Below are 22,280 nucleotides of genomic sequence, written 5' to 3' on the forward strand. Positions count from 1 at the left end.
CCTTTTATGTGCTCTACAGTGTAGAAATTGCGCCCACGAGTGCATCTAGCGCAATTTTGAGGGAAAAATTGTGTTCTGGGCTAAGAGGATGGGAAGGACTAGTGATCTGTTGTGAGCTAAAGCTAAGTACTACACATGCATGCCTTTGAATCTGGACTAACAATACTTAATGGTATTTTGCAAGTATGGCAGACCTGAAGGTGTCATGGAAAGAATAGGATTTTGAGTCCCTCCTTGCTGAGATTCAAGGAAATCAAGAAGTGAGAGGGGAGTTGGCATTGTTGTCGCTATTTCTTGCACTTGCAGCACAAGTGCAGTTGGAGGCAAAGGAAGCTCCCTAGAGACAGCCTCTGGGTTGATTGTAGACCAGTGCCTAGGAAATCTTAAATAGAGGAGTGCTTGTAAGGTTATATGTGAGGGGGTTTTCAACATTTCATTTGTCACGTAAAAGGTAGTAGGAGGGTCTTGGTTCAATTAGCTTTCAAAGAGGTAGATTCAAGCCAACTCATGGATCCAAATGTTGGGGGTATATGGGGTAATATCAAAGAGAAATGATTTCTTCTTATGGTGGCTGACACATGAAAATGAGATAGCTAAAAAAGAATTTGTATTAATGGTGGAGAGGAGGAAAGGAGGGAGAAAAAGAGATGCATAGGGTTGTAACAAACAGAATCCTATGCAGCAATGTTCCAGTAGAAAGGGGAATTCAATGGATAGGGTTGTAAGCAAGACAGAATCCTAAACCATGGTTTTCCAATGAGATTATAGAAATAGAGGAGCAAAAGAAGGTTTCAGATCAAACATAACATGGGTATCGTTCTCTACCAAAACAGCGAAGATAAATCCATAGATTGAGGAGGAACCAACTGCGTTCATTACACAATTTCAAGGAAATCAAAACACAGGTGAAATGAGATTACCAAGAGGAACTTGTTGCACATTAATCATGCTTGGAAACAAAAGGGAAACACCATTTATCCCAAAGGGTCCAATAACCAATCCATACACTCGACCATGATATTAGTGAAGTCCCATAAAAACATATTAAACCAAAATGACATCACAGAGTTCAGCCCTCACGGGTCATAAATTCTGGAACCTCTATAAAATATTGCTTCCCACTATTTATAAGAGGGGGAGATGGAATTATAGTTTACAAAATATCTGAGCCCGAGCCCTAACTGTCATTCCAGACTAGCTGTCTCGGTCATTCTAAGGCTCTGATGCCCAAAAAAGATTACAATCGGGATCAAATCCCTTCTTGGAAATAAAGAAATAAATGCACAAAGAAATAAGATTGAGAGAGGAAGGAGGAGGTGTCCCCTTGATTTTTTGGTGTTGGTCTTGGATTGAGCCACGTCCTTTCTATCATCATGCTTCTCTCTATTGCTCGTCCAATTTCTATCAATTTCTCCTTAACTCACTGAGTGACCTGTTCGATGGAGTAGGTAGCAGAGTGGGAGATTCATGTGCCCAAGTGGTCATTTTCTGTGTAACGGATTAGAGCACCAAGTCGTACCATTAATGCTTCCTGATTTCCCCCCATATTGATTTTTATTCGTGCCATGCCTTATTTAATATCATTGTTTTCGACCCATCCGCACATTTAATCTCTGCAACAACGCTATCATTGTACCACGGTTACGGGTCATTTAATCATTTAAAACCGATGAACAAGCAGCACTTTTGATTTCCTCTTATGCCCCTTATTACAACTCCTTTTATGAATTTTCTTATACGACCGGGGATTGGAACCGAAAAGCCCATGTGTTTGGCACTAAAGCTCTCAATAACTACGCTGGGGGGCATTTTTTTTTATATCACAAAAGTCCCACATTGGTTGATTTCCCGGACGTGAAATATTCATCAAATATTGCCTATGGAACATCGCATCCAGGGGCCCATTTTCTTATCGTAATCACAACCGAGCAGGAATTTCGGCAGAAGAAAAGATTTACATTGCGTTATCATCGATCGTCAATTGCGATGGGTGACATCATCACTACCGCATGTCACCCTATGAGTGGTGACACGTGTCACCCAAAAATGGCCCCATAAGACCCCTGAAAATGTTGAAACTGAGTGACACGTGACCACTCGCCACGTTAGCATTTGTACTGTCACTTCATTGCTGATGTTAGTTGTCATGTCAGCTCTAAGAACAAATCACATTCCACCACGTGGACCCCTGGAGGAGAGATAAAAAGGCTTCCCGACCTTGTTTTCACAGGTATTTTATTTGTATTTGAAATTCAGCCTTCCCCGATGATTTTACATTATACTATAGCATCTGCCACCCGCAAGGTCTTGGAATGAAAACCCCGCTGATTTGCGGCACTGCGGGATCACCGAGATGTGGGATGTAGGGCCCTGCAGGAACTGTGGGGTCACCAAGATGCAAGATGTGGGAAAATGCGAGACTGCGGGAATCTGCCACGTCGAGGAGAGAGGAGGGTGGCCCGCTCTTGCTTTGTTAACATTTTTCTTTGCAAACTTTTTCGGCCTGACCCAGAACCTTAACATTGCATCATAATATCGGCCCTTGCAAGGTTTTTGAGTGTTGGCCCATTGTTCCGCCGATATGCCAATCGTCAATACGTTTTTGTGCCCGGGGGGTTCCGACTGATGATAAATGTTGGGCCCTGACTTGCCAACTAATATATGCGATATCGGCAGTCAGCGGATCGTTATTCCTTTTTGCATTAGTGCTCCTTACATGCTAGAAAGCCTAATTTGTGATTGCGATAAGCCTCCCGAGTCTCGATTGCGATTTTTCTACATACTTAGCCATTTTCCTTGTTTTATGAGTTTTTCAATGGAATTCTTCAATAGGGTCTAACTTTTGATCTAGGAACCCTTTTTTGGACTTCTATGTACCACCGGAAATATTTTTCCAAGAACTGCGCAATGGAGAGGGTATCCTCTAGCTCTGATAGCTTCTGTGGAACAGAATTTGGCATCAAACATCACTGTTATTTGGCTTTTGAAGAAACTGATGACCTGTGAAGCAGTGAGTGACAACAGTGGATCCTACTGGGGACAGTGCCTTGCTTGTAAGGTACTGAGAAGCTGTAGACCAACATCCTTCACAATTGGGCAAGAAGTAAATAATATATGAACTTTGTAATCAGAAGAATCTCCATGGGACTTTCCTCTCGAATCTAAAACGCAGAAAATAAAAACTCTCACAACTGGAAAGTAAATGCTCAACTAGTGAGATTATTTATATACACTCCTAATTATGCATAGGGCTAAATTCACATGAGTGATTTCAACCCTCCAATGGATTCAGGCCAACATTAGAGTACTAGGCCTTATGCCTTCACACTACTAAAAAATAAAAATTAAAACAGGCATGCACCATAAAAAATCTTCAAAGAAGGAACCTGATGCATGCTCTTGAAATAACATTTGTTGTTGACTTTTGAAAAGGTTCATGTATTCAACCACAGGGTCGTGAAATAGAAAAGGAATGTTTGCAGCTGCCTCTTTTTCATGAACAAGACACAAACCAATATCCTCTTGGCCAGGGCAGCCACAAACACTTCTCAGCTCCACATCTTTAGACTTTTCTAGAAAATATTATTGTTGTTGGGAGCCTTCTCCCCACTTGCTGGTAAACGACTCCTTCTGGACCTCAGCGACCATCTCTCTCTCCTATTAATAATATGAATCACAAATTGGAGGGGGGGATCGATCTTGTTCTCTAGGCAAAGGGTGAGCATTGCAGACTGGAGGCTCTTCGCTGACTTCCTCTTCTTGCGAAACTTTCCTTGACTGGAAGTGTTGTGTCTCTACATCACTTGACTCTTCATCAGAGTCATATTCATCATAAGAATGGGAAACATCACATTCGGCTGAATCATACCCCTAAGGGTTTTTAGGAAACTCAATGATATTTCTTTCTTCACTTTCTAGCTCAGTAGGTGATGCTTCTTGATGCAAGAGGATGTTTTCTTGTAGTGGAGCTCCACAAACATCTTCAGCCAGGTCTTCGACCTTTGGAATGTCTTCATCGTTAGAATGCATGAAAAAATCTTCAAATAGGGAATTCGGTGGAAATAATTCTTTATAATAAAGATTGAATGCTATATGAAAACATATCAGGGAAGATATATTGCCATGAAGTATTGTTCTATACCAAACTCTAGCACCTTCCTCTAAAGAATACATGAAAATTTTCATTTGTACATCTTCAAGGAAAATTCCCTGTTGTTCCATGCATTCATGAAATTATTTGAGGTGTTGGTAAGGCCTTCTAGCTGTATTTCCATCGAATCTAGGAAAATAGGTATTCCATTCATGAAATGCAGGGACATGATTGGTATAACCAGCAATAGAAGAGAAATCCAGTTGGCCAGGAATGCAGGACTGGTCATCTCGAAAGCCTCCCTATATGAGTGATTGTAGGTTCAAAGGTAAGGAAAGTTTTCGGTTGTTGTAGCATCAGAGTGAGTATGGGGTTGTTTGAAATTTAGGATGATCAGATAGAGATTTGGACAGTGGAGTCGCTAGGATGTTTACCATAAAATTGACAGTGGAGTTGTTAGGTCCCTATACTACTAGTGTAACCCCTTATTGTTATTAGTGAAACCCCTTTATTGTATTATTGTGCTCATATAGTCCCCATGTTGTTATTATTATGCCCCATAGAAGCCCACTATTGTTATTGTTGTGCCCCTACAATATTATTGTTATGTAGCCTCTAATTGTATTGGGACCCCTTAGACTCCTATATATAGAAAAGAGGTATTTTCATTTGTATCATCCAAGAATTTTTCATTTGTGTAATGTAAAGGAGGTTCCCCCTCTAAGAGGCTAATTTTTAAGTCGTTGATCTATCTTTTCTATCTTTTTGTGAGCTGGTTTCATAACATTTGGTATGAGAGCTTTGGATTCTAGAGTTTCGATGCTCCAAACAGGTCATCGTGGAATTTTCTATATAACTTTTTCTCAGCGAAGTTTCAGAAGCTAAAACAAAAACCCATTTGATCTGAATTCATTCTGAACCTCAGGTCCAAATTTCAGATCTTGTCTCGCTATATTTTCGGAGATATGATATGAGGAAGTTAGGGTTTTTTCAAGCTCCGGAATTCCATCGCAAACAGGTCATCGTGGCATTTTTGTGATAATTGGTTTTCTATGCAGGCTCAAACTCTCAAATTAAACCCATTTGAGCCAACTCCTGATGAAGCTCGGGCCCAAATTTCAGATCTTGTTTCGCTATATTTTCAGCGATATGGTCCAAGACATTTATGGTTTTTGCAGGCTACCGAATTATATCCCAAACAGGTGACCTGGGGAAATTGTCATAAATTTCTCTCTGAACATCAAATTAAAATTTCCTCAAACGTTACAGAAATATGATAGCCTTTAGTTTTCTTTGTATTGGTTTCAGGTCCTAAGGTTGAAACAGTGACACGTGGCTCTCCGTACAAGTTCTCTCTACTGAACCATTCTATAATCAGGTCATCGTGAGAGATTTAGCATAATTCTTCCTTGGAGAATCCAATATTGATCAGACTTGCTGAGTTGGAAAGAGGACTCAGAGGGCTATTGCAAGACACAATTTCAGATGTTAGAGATCTGGAATTACAGAGATACAACATATTCAATATCGAGCTCCTACAAAGTGAAAAAAATGTGTGTACTTTTTTTTATGTTTTGCATAAGTTTGGTTGAAAAACTAGTCTGAAGGAATTAAAAGGATATGGAAGCTAATATGGATGGTATAGAAGAAAAACTTAAAGGCAACATGGAAGATTTGCAGATAGATTTGACAAAGTTGCTACAATAAATGCTTACTAATGGTGAAACAATAGTAAAGGAAACTCATAATGAGAACAAAAGAAATTTTAATCATGATTTCATAGACTCTAACGTTGGATTGAAGACCCGCCATGTTCCAAAGATCGATATGAGGAATTTTGATGGCAAGGATCCCGTAACATGGATATTATATATGGATAAATATTTTGATCTCCAAAATGTGCAAAACGCATTGCAACTTTATATTTGGAACCAAATTAGTTCGTATGGTATCAATAGCTTTTTTCTCGTAAACAATTTGTCACTTGGGAAATTTTTACAGAATAAATGATAGCACATTATGAGGATACAAAAAGAAACACCTTTTTTAGCCAATTGATAAATCTCAAACAAAAGGGTTCAATTATGGAGAACAATGAGGACTTCCAAAAAATGAATATAAGAGTAAAAAATATTCCAGAGGAGCATATGATTGTTGTGTTCATAGGGAATTTAAAGGATAACATCCAACATGAGGTTCACCTTTGGGAACCCGATTCATTGGAGAAGGCATTCAGGTTGGCAAGAAAAATGGAAAGAAAAATTATGGCAACAAGGAAGACTACCACTCACAACTATAAAGATGTAAGTGTTGTTTCTCCTAGCCTTTCACCACCTACAAGGTTGACACCACAACAATTGGAAGAAAAAAGAGCAAAAGGGCTTTGTTACAATTGTTATAGAAAATACACTAAAGGTCATAAGTGTGCTGAGAAGAAATTAATTTACATAGATGGGGAAGAGGAGCAAGAAAAGGGAACAATAAGCATCAAAAGAAGAGGATATACACCCTAGAGAAAGGAAATGAATCTAACCATATCTTGTAATGCATTGAAAGGAATTACCACCCCTCAAACTCTCAAGATAGAATGGCATATCAAGAACAAAAGAGTAATAGTGTTGATTGATTCAGGTAGTACCCATAATTTTATTCACTATAAGATAGCCAAGGAATTGAATTTCTTCCTATATCTAGCACCAGAGTGTCAAGTAATGGTTGCAAATGGAGGAACCATAAATTTCTCTGGAAAGTGCCATAATATCAAGTTATACATGGGAGAATATCTCTTGAATAGTTCAATGCTTTCCATTCCAATGGGTGGTGCAGATGTTGTACTAGGAGTCTAATAGTTACAGTCTTTGGGTACGATAGCTTTTAATTTTCAAGAATGTTTCTTGAATTTTTTTGGGAAGGAAAGTAATTTGAATTAAGGGGTATCAAAGGGAAACCAGGAAAGGTAATCAGCTCTAACAGCATGACAAATATTTTAAAGAAATAACAATGGGGTGTACTTGCACAATTATGTTCATTAGAGGTTCCCACATCGAAATCATCTATTTCTCCAGATCTCCAAAACGTTTTGGATAATCATTCCAAGGTATTTGAGACTCCTAAAGGCCTCCCACCTATTCGTGATCATGATCATGTTATTCATTTGATTCCAGGAAGTGTTCCCCAAAACATCGAGCCTTACAGATATCCATATGCCCAAAATAGTTAAATTGAACGTATGGTTGCAGAAATGCTAAAGGTTGGTATAATTCAAACTAGTCAAAGTTCTTTCTTTGCTCTAGTGGTATTGACACAAGAAGGATGGATCATGGCGCATGTGTTCAGATTATAGCGAGATCAACAAGCTTACTATTAAAGATAAATTTCCCATTCATGTCATTGATGAATTATTTGATAAATTACATGGAGAAATTTACTTCACCAAGTTGGATCTTCGTTCAGGATATCATCAAATCATAATGAAGACTAAAGGAATTCCAAAAACAACATTTAGAACTCATGAGGGTCATTATGAACTTTTGGTCATGCCTTTTGGCCTTACCAATGCACCTTCTACATTTCAAGGTTTGATGAATTCCATTTTCAAACCCTTCCTTAAAAAAATTGTGTTAGTATTTTTTGATGATATACTAATCTACAGCAAGTCTTGGAAGGATGTTGTTCAACATGTTGACAGGGTGCTCAAACTATTGGAGGAGAAACAATTATATGAAAAAATCTCTAAATGTTTCTTTGGAGTACAAGAGGCAGAATATTTGGGTACTCAGTTAGCTCATAGGTCATCTTATCATCCTCAATTTGATGGGAAAAGTGAGATAATGAACAAATGTTTGGAAGGATATCTTTGTTTCTTTGTATCTGATAAACAGACACAATGGGTCAAGTGGTTGCCTCTAGATGAATGGTGGAATAACACTTCCTTCCATATTGCAGCAAAAATGACCCCATTTATGGCACTTTATGGATATCATCCACTATCCATCACATCATCTTTAAAATAAAATTATAAGGTTCAAGCAGTGGAAGATCACATCGAGCATCAACAACCAGTTCTCAAACTCTTAAATGATAGCCTCACTTTGGCTCGGAATAGAATGAAACAACAAGAATATCAACATCGTAGCGAAAGAAGTTTTGATGTAGGTGACTGGGTATTTCTACGACTACAACCATGCAAACAAATTTCCCTCAAGCAAGCTTAGAAGGATAATAAATTATCACCAAAGTATTATGGTTCGTACAAGGTGTTACAAAAGATTGATACTATAGCATACAAATTGGAGCTTCCTGCATCTCCCTGAGTGCACTCGTTTTTCCATGTTTCATGCTTAAAGAAGGTTATTGGTAAGAAGATCCCAGTTCAAACAATATTGCCAGAACTTGACGAGGAAGGAAAAATCATATTGGAACCAGAAGCAGTCACAAAAACAAGAAATCGATAGCTACAAAATCGATTAATTTTAGAGTATCTCATCAAGTGGAAGAACTTACCCGCTGAAGATTCCACATGGTAGGATGAGAATTTTATACATATGCATTCAGAACTACTCAAGCATTGAGGACAACACTTTTTGAAGGAGAGGGGCATGTTAGGTCCCTATACTACTAGTGTAACCCCTTATTGTTATTAGTGAAACCCCCTTATTGTATTATTGTGCCCATATAGTCCCCATGTTGTTATTATTATGCCCCATAGAATCCCACTATTGTTATTGTTTTGCCCCTACAATATTATTGTTATGTAGGCTCTAATTGTATTGGGACCCTTTAGACTCCTATATATAGAAAGGAGGCCTTGTCATTTATATCATCCAAGAATTGTTCATTTGTGTAATGTAAATGAGGTTTAACCCTCAAAGAGGCTGGTTTTTAAGTCGTTGATCTATCTTTTCTATCTTTTTTTGAGCTGGTTTCATAACGAGAGTCACTAAGGTCAGAGATCTTCAACCCACACTTCCTATGCTCACCTAACAGAGGAAATGAAATGTTTTGTCGTACCCAGGGAAAAATATCCTAATCATTCCCCTACAACGACACCAAAAATATGTTGTCGCTATTTCTTGCAATTGCAGCACAAGTGTAGCAAGAGGTAAAGGAAGCTCCTTAGAGATAGCCTATGGGTTGATTGTAGACTAGTGCCTAGGACATCTTAAATAGAGGAGTGCTTGTAATTTTATATGTGAGGGATTTTGCGACACTCCAATTGTCACATAAAAGGTAATAGGAGTGGTTTGGTTCGATTAGCTTTCAAAGAGGTAGATTCAAGCCAACTCATGGATCCAAATGTTGGGGGTATATGGGGCAATCTCAAAGAGAAATGGTTTCTTCTTATGGTGGCTGACACATGAAAATGAGACAACTAAAACTGAAGTTGTATTGATGGTGGAGAGGAGGAAAGGAGGGAGAGAAAGAGATGCATAGGGTTGTAATAAAGGCAGCAATGTTCGAGCAGAAAGGGGAATTCAATGGATAGGGTTGTAAGAAAGACAAAATCCTAAACCATGGTTTTTCAATGAGATGATAGAAATAGAGGAGAAAAAGAAGGTTTCAGATCAAACAGAACATGAGTATCGTTCTCTGCCAAAACAGCTAAGATAAATCCATAGATTGAGGAGGAACTAACTGTGTTCATTACACTATTTCAAAGAAAGAAAAACACAAGTGAAATCATGCTTGGAAACAACAGGGAAACACCATTTATCCCAAAGCGTCCAATAACCAGTCTATACACTAAGCCATGATATTAGTGAAGTCCCATGAAAACATATTGAACCAAAATAGCATCACAGAGTTCAGCCCTCGCGGGCCAGAAATTTCAGAACCTCTGTATAATATTGCTTCCCCCTATTTATAAGAGGAGGGGGAGATGAAATTACAGTTTACAAAATATCTTAGCTCGAGCCCAACTATCATGCTAGACTACCTGTCTCGGTTAGTCTAAGGCTCGATGCCACAAAAATATTACAATGGGGATCGAATCAATTCTTGGAAATAAAGAAATAATACACAAAGAAAGAAGATTAAGAGAGGAAGGAGGAGGTGTCCCCTTGATTTTTCAGTGTTGGCCTTGGATTAATCCACATCCATGTTGTCATCATGCTTCTCTCTGTTGCTCATCCGATTTCTGTCAATTCTGCCTTAACTAACTGAGTAACCTATTCAGTGGAGTAGGTATAGGAGTGGGAGATTCGTGTGCCTGAGTGGTCATTTTCTGTGTAACAGATTGGAGCACCATGTCGTGCCATTACGACTTCCTAAGTTCCCCCCATACTAATTTATAGTCGCATCGTGCCTACGCATTTAATCTCTGTAACAGTGCTATCGGTGTACCACAGTCACGGGTCATTTAATCATTTAAAACCGATGAACAAGCAGCAAGTTTATGAGAGATTTTTCGGCGTAAATCACAAGATCTATCATTTGTCGATGCGTTTCGAACCAACTAATGTGGTTCATCGTCAGGATAAGTTGAAGAACCAGATCCAACTTTGCATGAACAGGCAACACTTTTGATTTTCTCTTAGGCCCCTTATTACAGCCCCTTTTATGAATTTTCTTATACGACTGGGGGTTGGAACCAAAATCCCATGTGTTTGGTGCTAAATATCTCAATAACTATGCGGGGGGCCTTTTTCTTTATGTTGTAGAAGTCCCATATCTGTTGATTTCCCAAACATGAAATCTTCAGGAAATATGGCCTATGGAACATCACATCCAGGGGCCCCTTTTCTTATCGTAATTGCAGTCAAGGACGATTTTCGGCAGAAAAAGAGGCTTTACATTGCGTGATCTTCGATCGTCGATTGCGATGGGTGATTTCATCACTATCACGTATCACCTTGTGAGTGGTGACACGTGTCACCCAGAAATGGCCCCATAAGACCCCTAAAAATGTTGAAACCGACGGACACGTGTCCACTCGCCACATCAGCATCTGTACTGCCACGTCATTGCTAACGTCAACTTCCATGTCATCTTTGAGAACCAATCACATGATGCCACGTGGCCCCCTGGAAGAGAAATAAAAAGGCTTGCCCGGCCCTGTTTTCGCAATTATTTCCTTTGTATTTGAAATTTGGCCTTCCTAGACGATTTCACATTATACCATAGCATTGCCCCCTACAAGGTCTTGGAATGAAAACCTCGCTAATCTATGGCACTGTGGGGTCACCAAGATGTAGGATGTGGGGCCCTGGGGACTGTGGGACTGCGGGAACTGTGGGGTCGCCAAGATGCGGGATGCAAGAAAATATAGGACTATGAGGATCTGCAAGACAGCGGGAATCTTCCACGTGGAGGAGAGAGATGGAGGGCGGCCCGCTCCTTTGTTAACATTTTTCTTTGTAAACTTTTTCAGCCCGACCTGAAACCTTAACACTGCATCACAATATTGGCCCCCACAAGGTTTTGGAGTGTCGTCCCATTGTTCCATCGATATGTCGATCGTCGATATGTTTCTGTGCCCGGGGGGTTCCGACCGCTGATAAATGTTGGGCCCTGACCTGCCGACTACCGATATGTGATATCGGCGATCAGTGGATCGTTGTTCCTTTTTGCATCAGTGCTCCTTACATGCCAACAAGCCTGATTTTTTATTGCAATAAGCCTCCTGGGTCTCAATTGCAAATTTTTCCCCATACTTAGTCGTTTTCCTTGTTTTCTGATTTTTTCAAAGGAATTCTTCAATAGGGTCTAACTTTTTATCCAGGAAAACTTTTTTGGATTTCTATATACCACCGAAAATATTTTTCCAAGAACTGCGCAATGGAGAGGGTCTTATCTAGCTCTAACATCTTCTGTGGCTTAGAATTTGGCATCAAACATCACTGCTAATTGGATTTGAAGCAACTGGTGACTTGTGAAGCAGTGAGTGACAACAGGCGCGATATGGTGTGTTGAAGTTCTTAGATAACTCTATGAAGAGGGTCGGTGAGCCCTTGCTATCAAGGATAGTGATATACTGGGATCTAGATCAAGAGGCTTTTATAGTATAGGGTCACATGATCAAGATCACGATCCAAGATATATATTTTCCGACAAGGTTTCCCCCCTTGGGTTTGGTAGGGGAGATACATCTGGTGTTGCCTCGTGGGAGGCATATAGGTGAGTTTGTTGATCACCACTATGTACCGAGGAATCATGCAAAGGGCATGACCATACAGATTAGTGACCTAGAGAGGCTTGAGACACAAGCTACAACTGCAATGGTGTTGCAGATCTTGGGTAGTCATGCCTTCCACCATATCACTGGAGGGCAGATTATGCTAGTAGAGAGTGTGCTAGGAGGGACCTACTATTGGTGGGCTCAGATGATGCTTTTATCGTTGAAACGGTAGTTGAAACTATGCAAATAGGGGATCAATGATAATTGTTTGTTTGGGATAGTGTTATGCTCACTCTTCTTTTAGAAGATCCCCACTATTCGACCTCATGTATAGATCTGTGATGGGGGCCCACAAGAGCTGAGGATGTGTTGTTGGGGGCAGCTATTGAGACAAGGTAGAGGAGGAGGAGTCAGACGAGTGTTCTGACCTGATTTTTTTTCTCATTGGGACCAAGTGTCACTGTACATAGATGATCATCCATATACTGGCATGAGCTATCAAGGGGATCCTAACTTACCACTTCTGTCGAGACGAGCATGGGGTCCAGATGGTAAGTGAAAGTTTCTATATATTTGATGCATTTATAGTTTAATAAATATTGTAGATGCTACTGATTTCTAAACTTTGTGGTATGCAAATATAGCACCGGTGAGGCTGGTAGGATACACGGGACGAGCCACAATGCCTGGGGATGCAGGTCAGGGTGGGGTCACATCACAACAGAGATCAGGGAGATGCTCTATTGGAGGATCTTTGATGTAGATTTGACGTGTTACTGACCAGGGTGACAGAGCGTGGGTGGAATGAGCTGGAATATCGATATGCAGATGAGTGTACGGGTCTTCCCTCAGAGTGGTGAGGAATCACAAGGCGCATTGCTATGGCTGGTCAGGCAATACGAGATCTACGGGTTGGGGGTATGGAGCCATTAGATCGGGAGCCTCCAGATAATAGTGATTAGGCATAGGGACATGTGGGTCTCCATTTTTGTTTTATGATAACATGCAAATGAGCATGTCGGATGTATTTAGAGTAGTGGACTCAAAACATCATATTACAATACATATTTATGGTTATGCATCTTTTTGTGATGATTGTGGCTCACCATTTGTTTATGTATGTCTTCTTACATGTGATAAATGCCAATTTAGAATTTTATTGGTATCTACATATTGATTTTAGGGTCTAGGAACATGATTGAATGAAATGGATTCAAATTCACACGTTAGAATCTTAACTCATAGATATTTTCTAAATATGATAGGATTATGCACATGATAAACGATGTTCAATTGCATGACAAGTAGCAAGGAATCAAGAAAAACATGGAGGTGAAGGATGTGACGATCAAGAACGTCGGCTAAAAAACTTATCAAAACATCATATTCGGCCTAGTTATTGGTGGCAGATCCAATGCAACCATTGTTGGGGTGGACTAATGAATGCAAGGAGGTGAAAATGGCCGAAGTTTTTGAGGCTAGATTCCTGGTGAAGCGACTCACACCATTGGCATAACCGATATAAGGTGTGGATGATGGATCCATCTGAAAGATGCAAGAAGATAATGTGTAAGATGGTGGGGGATGCAAACTACCTAAATTTAAGAAGAAATAAAGATATACATGCATTTCAATGGGAAATGATATGAGTAAAAGTTTTTTATGTAGAGTGTGTTTCGAGGATTGAGAAGGATTTCTCCTTCTGGACCCTTTAAATGGTATGCCCCTTTGCCCAAACACTTACAAATTATGTAAGGTCCTAGCCATAATGGTTCAAACTTCCCATGCCACAGTGCATCATGATATTGGACATAAACAAGAACAAAGTCACCTTCATGAAAAGTATGAGGGTGGACTTTTCAGTCATATTGAGATTTGGTGCGCTTTTTGGCTGCTTCAATGATTTGCAATGCAACACAACGATCATCATTGGCACACTCAATCATGATAATTCTTTGTTCTAAAGTTATGATGTCCGAGAGGAGTTTGATGAAAATGTGAAGGGAAGGGATCTCGCACTCGATTGGTAAGAATGCATCCTCGTCGAAAACAAGGTGGAAAGGAGTGAACCCAATGGCAGACTTGACAAAAGTACTATAGGCCCACAAAGCAGGGAAGAGCATTAAAATCGAGTTCGTCTTATGTTTATTCACCATCTTCTGAAGCATAGTCTTAAGGATCTTGTTGACAGCTTCAACTTTGTCATGGCCTTGAGGGTAATAATATGATGAATATTGGTGTTCAAATCCCAACAGAGAGGATATCGCATGCCATATCTCATCTTCAAAGTGTCATCCATGGTTGAAGACTAATTGTTTTGGAACCCCAAATCGAGTGATAACATGATTAAAGAAGAGGAGGGTTCAATAGTTGTGGTGTTATTGAATGTTGGCATGGCTTCATTCCATTTGGTAAAATAGTCGACAACCACGATAATATACTTGTGGTTATTAGCATATGGGGGTTGACACTCCATAAATTCAATAGCCCATTTATAGAAAGATCGACTGTAATGACGGGATGTAGGGGAGTAGGTGGAGCTTGCGCCTTAGGGGCGAATAACTAGCAATTGGGATAGTTTTTGACTAACTCAATACAATCACTAAAGAGAGAAATCCAAAACTACCCGACGTGCACGATTTTCTGCGTAGTGGCCATTGCGGATAGGTGACCACCACAAGCGCCACTTGGCAGGCATTGACCACTTTCTCGGCTTCGGCATGGGTGAGACAATGATGAAGGACAGTGTCGACACCGCAACGATAAATATCATCACTAATGAGGAGGTAGCAAGGAGTTTGATGTCGAATACATCATCGATCATCACGAGTAAGGTGGGGGGTGAATTTTTAGGTTCACGGATAGGTAAGAATGTCGCCAAACCAAGGATCATTTGTAGTAATGGAGAACAAGTGTTCATCTAGAAGGTCATCATTCACCGAAATATCAGGTGTACCAGTGGGAAATTCATAAATGAGTTCAGCAAGGGCTAAACCTTTCTTACTCTTAGGTGTGACAAATTTGAGATCAAATTCTTGAATGTTGTGGGTGGGAACACCCTAGGGTCTTGGGTTAAAAACCCCAACAAAACAGAGGGAAAATAGTAGCAGGAAATGCACAGACAAATAATTTAAATGCTTATACTACTAAATTGGGAAGAATTGACCTTACCCGGAGGTCCTACGTTTGGGTAGATCCCGCAGGGTTCAAACCCTCTGCTTCTTCTGATGCCTTTGAAACCTGTAAATTATCCAAGAAAAGCATATACAACAGTAGTAACAGAAAGCATATTCATGATATATACATTATATCATATAAGAAAATGAATGATTACGCATTAATATAAGATTTATAAACAAATCACAACATGTATCAATGCATAAACACGATAAATATTAGGAACAGAACAACATTTCTTTATTGATGTAAGCTAAATGAAAGGTAGAAAACTACAACTTGAGTCTTCCTCCAGCTCCAAGTGGAACTGTCCTCTGGATTCGTCCTATCCCAGCCTCAACAATCTTCCTCCATCAACATACACAAGGATATCACAAGAGGGATGAAGGATATCTCAAAAGAGGAAACAAGAGTTTCCTAAAGCTTGGGGAATGCAGGAGGCATAGGGATTTCTTTAGACACGATCAGGGATCAATCAACTATAATATCAATATATCATCTCTTTCTCTCTTTAGGCCTTCCCGTGCAGGTTTATTTATACTTCTCCAAATTATTTTTTCAATTGGGAAACCGTTGGGCCATGGGCTATAGTAGGTGAGTAACAGGTAAAACCCATAAACTCCGCCAGAAATTAAGGATATTTATTATTTTTAAGTGTTTTAACACATATATGTGGGTTGGGTATATGTTGACCCGCATGTACACGCTTTTAACACAAGGAAAAGTAGCATATAGGAAATAAAACATTGTTTTTTAGATTTTGGACCAAGTCTAGAAAGGAAGGGTTGCCCTAGGCCATAACCATAGCATCAAATATACCAAGAGCGGTAACTGGTGCTATAATAGATGCCCCCTAATACGTGAGGTCATAAGAGGTACATGATGGCTGAATTGTATTAACTGTATAGAAGGAATCATGTCGAGACCAAGGAGGAGTTCACCATAATTCAACCTGCCAAGCCAGTGAAAGAGATCAAAAATAAATTGTTGTCTGAGGCGGGCATACCCATGCTCAGAGATAGTAAAGCATGTCCTCATGTCAAGTACAAAAGCAGATCCAATATGCATACAAGTATAAAGCAACTGAAAATACATAATGGATCATCCAATCATATCCAAGTAAGTACATGCCTGAATATCACATACAAAGAACTGATCAATGATGTTGAAGTATGAAGCTGATCACTAAAGTCATAAAGCTAATCCAAAAAGTACCAAGTCAAATGGTGGAATAAATGGTACTACGTTGCAAATTGGGTGCCAACATATAGGATGTCGATGTAAGGAAGTACAATATATAAGGTGGATGGTGTCAACTAGCAGAAATAGGAGCAACTGACAAGTGAACGAAGAAATGTTGATGCAAACCTAAGGTCTTCACTGACCGTCGTGGTACATTTCTACACAATAGGAATAAATGATCTGAAGTCAACCATGTGAGAAATCGTTTAATTATCGGTCATTGATGTATACCGTTAACAAACACGAGACTACTCACCACTAATGATGATGAGAGCCAAGGTACCCAGTATAATCTAACAAGTGTGAATAAATGAGCTGTAGTCGAACACTTGGAAGAATCTATCAATCAGGAGACAATGATGTTTTCCCTTTTTCGATAGCAAAGGAGCCTACCACTAATGACTGCAAACCCTAAGGTACTGCCAAAGGGACTCTAGATCTCATTCCCAGAGAAATGAGCTGAAGTTGATGGGAAAAGATTCGCTAGAAGGAAGGCATTAAGGCATCCTTCATCAATCTAGTGTGAGTGTAACCCGTAGGCCAATAATGTGGAAGGAATCGAATGAATAAATATGTAGTAACCCAACTGAAGCACGTTTTCGGCATGCACAAGATGTTTCTAGCGCACGATAGAAACCCTCTGAACCAACCAATAATGAACGCTGCCACAGAGGCACGGAATCCACCAATAGGGTCAAATCGAAACCAAGGCACAACACGAATCCCAGTGTGTGATAATGAAAGCTGATGTCGAACAGAATGGAAACCACTTAGTCAAAGACCTATGATACTGATTGATGCTAAGCACAAGGCGACCTATCAATAACGAAAATAGGGCTAGGGTGCAACTCTAGATATTCTCTCAGAGAAATTTGTCATAATCGATAAGATCGGGACCTGCCAGCAAGAAGTCAATGGAGACCTTCTCAAACCAGCATGAGAAAAGGACTAAATAGCTGAAGTGATAACGAACATGAATCTGACTAGGGATGGCCAACTGAAAAATAGGTCAAGAGACAATGCAGAGAGGCCGACTCAGGTTTACTTCCCTTGAACAAAAGCATGACTCAACTGTGACTACATGGCAGCATATGATAACTTTGTATAAGTTTGTCATGTAGAAGGCATAAGAAATTTCTCCATATGATTGGAAGAGATAACCAATCAGAGGAGTACTGACTCGATAACAAGGTTAAGGCTCTCCTAACTCAAACTAAATCCCATCCCAATGGAGGAAAGACTTATTTTTTGAGTGCTTTGTTCAAGGGCAACACAACTGACTCTAGCTTCCATCAGATATGGAAATAATGTCCCGTTCCTTCTCTTTTTTGGGATTTATAATTTGTTTTCTTTTTCATATTTATTAAGCCTAAAAAGGAACAAAAGAATGCTATAGTACAGTGGAAAGAATGAGTGTCGAAAAAGAAGATGCTCTAGTTCCTAGGAGGGGAACATTCCTATGCTCAATGCCTAGTGGCGAAACTGGTTAATGACACTCAAAGGAATGTTCTTTCCACGAGTAAAAGGATATGTCAAGTTGTAGAGGCTAAGTGATTTCAAGGTTGATTTTGCAGAAGACATGGTCAAAAGGTGGCTTAAACACGATTCCAAGTGAAGCCAGCTCAAGGCCAAAAGGTGCAAATGGTCAACATGCAATGCACTAGTACAACTCAACCCAAAGGAGCCTCTTGGGTATAAAGACATAAAATAGTGAAGAAGAAAGAGAATGAGTCTCCAATGCACAAGTCATGGTGGGACTAAAGAGGACTCCATATCCTACTCAATATAGCAGCATGGGAAACATGTGTTAGCGAGAATCTAACTAATATTCTCATGTAATGGTTGGCTCTACCATCACATCATGGTTATATAAGTCGGCGAGTGAAAATGGTTTGTGAATCAAGACATGATGGGGTCGACCCTATGGCAAAAAATATCGCAGTATGGAGGCTAGTATGCAAAATGTAGTAGAAAGTGATATTCCCTAACCTATATGCTAGTAAGAAAGCGATACTTTCCATGACGAGTCTACAGTCATTGGACCGAAGCAATTTCTCAAAAAAGTCTCCAAAATATCCTGTAAAAAGAACCCACTCCCAACATTCCAAGCCAAAAGGTCAAAAAGTCCATAAAATAAAAACCAACTTTAGAAAATATAATTTTCATTTTTCAACCTATTTAAGGACTTTTGGACTCACAATTTTCTCATTTGTGTTTTGAGCAAGGAGTTGTGGAGAAAAACTCAAGCAAGCTTCCTCCGTCAAATTCAATCATTCAAATTGCTTCAAATATTCCAGGTAACCCTCTAATCATACTTGTTATAATTTTTTATGCTTTTTAGATATTTTTTATAAATTTGACCATAAGAAATTATTTTTAATTTTTTTACTCTTTGTACACGCGGGTTGGATACATGTAACCCATGTATATGAAGGCACTATACGCAACTGTGTGAAAAAAAACCTGCATATGCGCGATTTTAAAATTTTAAACATGGATTTAATGATATGAAACATCTTTTTTTGCAGGATGACAATTACGTGGCATGAAAGAGAGCACAGTGTCATTGATAACCAAGTTATGAAGAATCAAAACGCATTAGATGCTTTGAGAGGATGTGGTTTGTTAAAATTCTTCAAAATGCCAAACATGAAAGCGAATACTCGATTGCTTGAGCTGATAATTCACTACTAGAGTGCAGAAGAAGATGCATTCGTGATTGATCAGATGCCCCTAACGATCAAGATAGAAGACTTTTATTTCATAACAGGTCTTTCCCGAAGGGGAGAGATAGTGCACTCAACTAGCAGGACGAGAGGTAGTCTCAGTGTAGAAGACTACGTCTGTATATACTGTCCTGGAAACCCTGAAAAGGTTGGAAGTCAAATCCCAATCAAGTATGTAGAGAGTTTATCATTGAGAATCCTACTATTTACCATAGCCAGGGTAAACGGTTCTGTTGCTCTACATCAAGCTTCACGTGTTTCTATGAGCCTTGCAGTGGATTGTCTCACTATAGTCTTCGATTGGTGTACACCTCTGCTAACCAACATGAAGAAACAACTCACTTCCATCTAGAAGGGTCAGACGAAGAATTTTGGATACAGAACTATCTTATGTTCTGTATTTTTTGAGAGAGTACCTGGGTTTCGTCCTAAGGTACTATCCACCATCAGTAGCCTGAAAGATCCACAGATGGGTAGGTGGGATGACTTGATGAAACACCTAGGGGGCGGTGAGGTCCCTAGGATGACTATTGATGACGAGTTTTTCCTTTGGTGGGAACAACAGGTCATCCCAATCGAAGACTACCCTTATGCTAGAACGGATTTCCAAGGAGTTCCGGATCTAGTATTGACACCAGACACAGCATGGGGTGCCATAGGTATAAATGATTTTGAATTTTTGAATTTTAATATTTTTTTGGATTTTCAATATAAATGAATTAAAAACGCTTTTGATGAGACAAGACACTTACATAATTATTGATCATGTTTCAGATGTGGGGCCAGTGAGACCTAATGGACTTCCTCGACATAGGCGTCGTGGAAGGGATGTTGAAGGGGTCGTAGCTGAGGCTGAGAGAGTCCTCCATGCAGTTCAAAGAAACTTGGTGAGATTGACTCACCAAGTACCCATGGTAGCCATAGAGGACTTACCAAAGGAGATGCAGCGACGGGTGGTGGGAGTACCACGGGACTGGGTGTGACTATTTCGGCGGGTGGCTAATGCCATTGTTTTCTTTCTAGATGCTCATCCTGAGCAGGATCGTTAGATAGATGATCATATATTTTTGTGATTAGACATGATGATGGGCATAAGCCCAAATTTTTTAGGGCATTTTGTCCCAATTTTGTATATTATTTTGGACACAAAAACTCTATCTATATACAGATGGTTTTATGATGATCATATATACAGATGATACTTCGATTATTTTTTATGTTTTAATGTGATGAATGATTTATATGCCAATCCAATGCTTGATTAGCAATAGAATCTGCTAAGGAATTTTCTGATCATGGAATGTGAACAAATGTGATGTAAACAAATGATCTTTGCAATAAGTGCACTCTCAGAAATTGGCGATACAAATAAGGATCTCGTACCCAATAGATGTTATTTAGTTGAGATACCACCAGTTGTGAATCCAAATAAACTACTAACGAATCAATATCAATATAATATCGCCTCAGATGGTAAATTAATAATAGAAGTATAGGCAATTGTTACACTAAAATTTGTCACCATGACTATTTGCAGTTAGTATGGCTCCATCAACTGTCATACTATCCTCCTTGGCAAGCCTCATACCTCTGCTCTCCATGTCAAACTTCAAGAAAGAGAGAAAGTCATTAAAAATCTATATATCTCTGGGTACGCAGTTTCTCTTAGCCTTACCTGCGTGTACGCACTCCAAGTTCACAATAATGCGTACTTGTACGCTCTTTATGTAAAGCAATGGGTGCGTACTCCTGTAAAGGTCAAAAGGCGCAAGTTTCACTCCAAAAAAGTTACTTGTGGTCATTTCTAGAGCCTTCTAGAAGCTTGTTTGACGTGTATGAAGCGCCTCCAGATGGTTCATGTATCCCTACCAAAGAGGAACTTGTCCCATCAAGAGGGGAGCTATCCCATCCAAAGAGGGGCTTATCCCATTGATGGTGGACCTGAATAACTTCCTCTAGAGCACTATAAATACAGGCATTGGGCCAAAGGGAGGGAGGTTGAAAGCTGAACATTCCTAAGGGTAGATGCTGCTGGAATTAGGACTCCCTTGTAAAGCTTGAGAGGAGAGATTCCCATCCTTTCCTAGCCTTATTTGAGAGTGGGTGAGCTAATCAAAGTAAAGGAAAACTCTTGCTGGACCCTAGGAGGGACTTGCACAACACCAAGGCTCAGGTTGTAATGGTTCCTTTTGTTACCTTTTAATGCAAATGAACTTATTTTTCTCAACAGATTGTTATTCATGGTTTGTTTCATATACTCCTTGGTCTGTATGATGGATATGTATTGTTTTATGAGTTTATCAGGTGCTATTTAATCTTTTGGCTTGTTAGTGAATGCAGGTTTCGAAGAGAAGGAGGAGCTCATCCGGATCGGCGAGGCTAGACTACTACAAAGCATTGGACTAAAGGTATGTTAAAGATTCCCTGATTACTTGTATTTGCAATGCATGTTTAGAGAAAGGTAGATTTATTTGTCTTGTTTGTCACTAGAAAGCTTTTGCTTCTAGGGAGGTCGGTTGTGTCCGCACTAACGACTCTTTCCGCATGACAGCAATATTATTTGAAACGAGATCGATACATACTCCTCTTGAAACCATCAACTGGTCAGATGGATAATAAATCACCCAATCCGTGGAAGCAAGGTTCTGTGTGTGTCTACTGGCACCATCGGCGAACCCTAGATATATCAAATCATCCATAAATACCTGCCAAAGAAGATCAAAAAGTATTGATATCACTAAAACCGATACATAGATATGTACAATCATACAATATATACAAACAGGTAAATGCTCGTTTGAAGCCTAAGAAAAGTACTTCTTAAGGTAGAGACCATTTCTGGGCTCCGCCAACTTGTTTTCTTCAAAATCAATCAATTCATAGGCTCCCTTTTTCAAAACTCGCTTGACAATGAAGTGACTGTATCACA

Source organism: Pinus tabuliformis, chromosome 9, assembly GCF_031772625.1.
Source record: "Pinus tabuliformis cultivar Carrire ecotype Pingquan chromosome 9, CPIR1, whole genome shotgun sequence".
Taxonomy (NCBI): Eukaryota; Viridiplantae; Streptophyta; class Pinopsida; order Pinales; family Pinaceae; genus Pinus; species Pinus tabuliformis.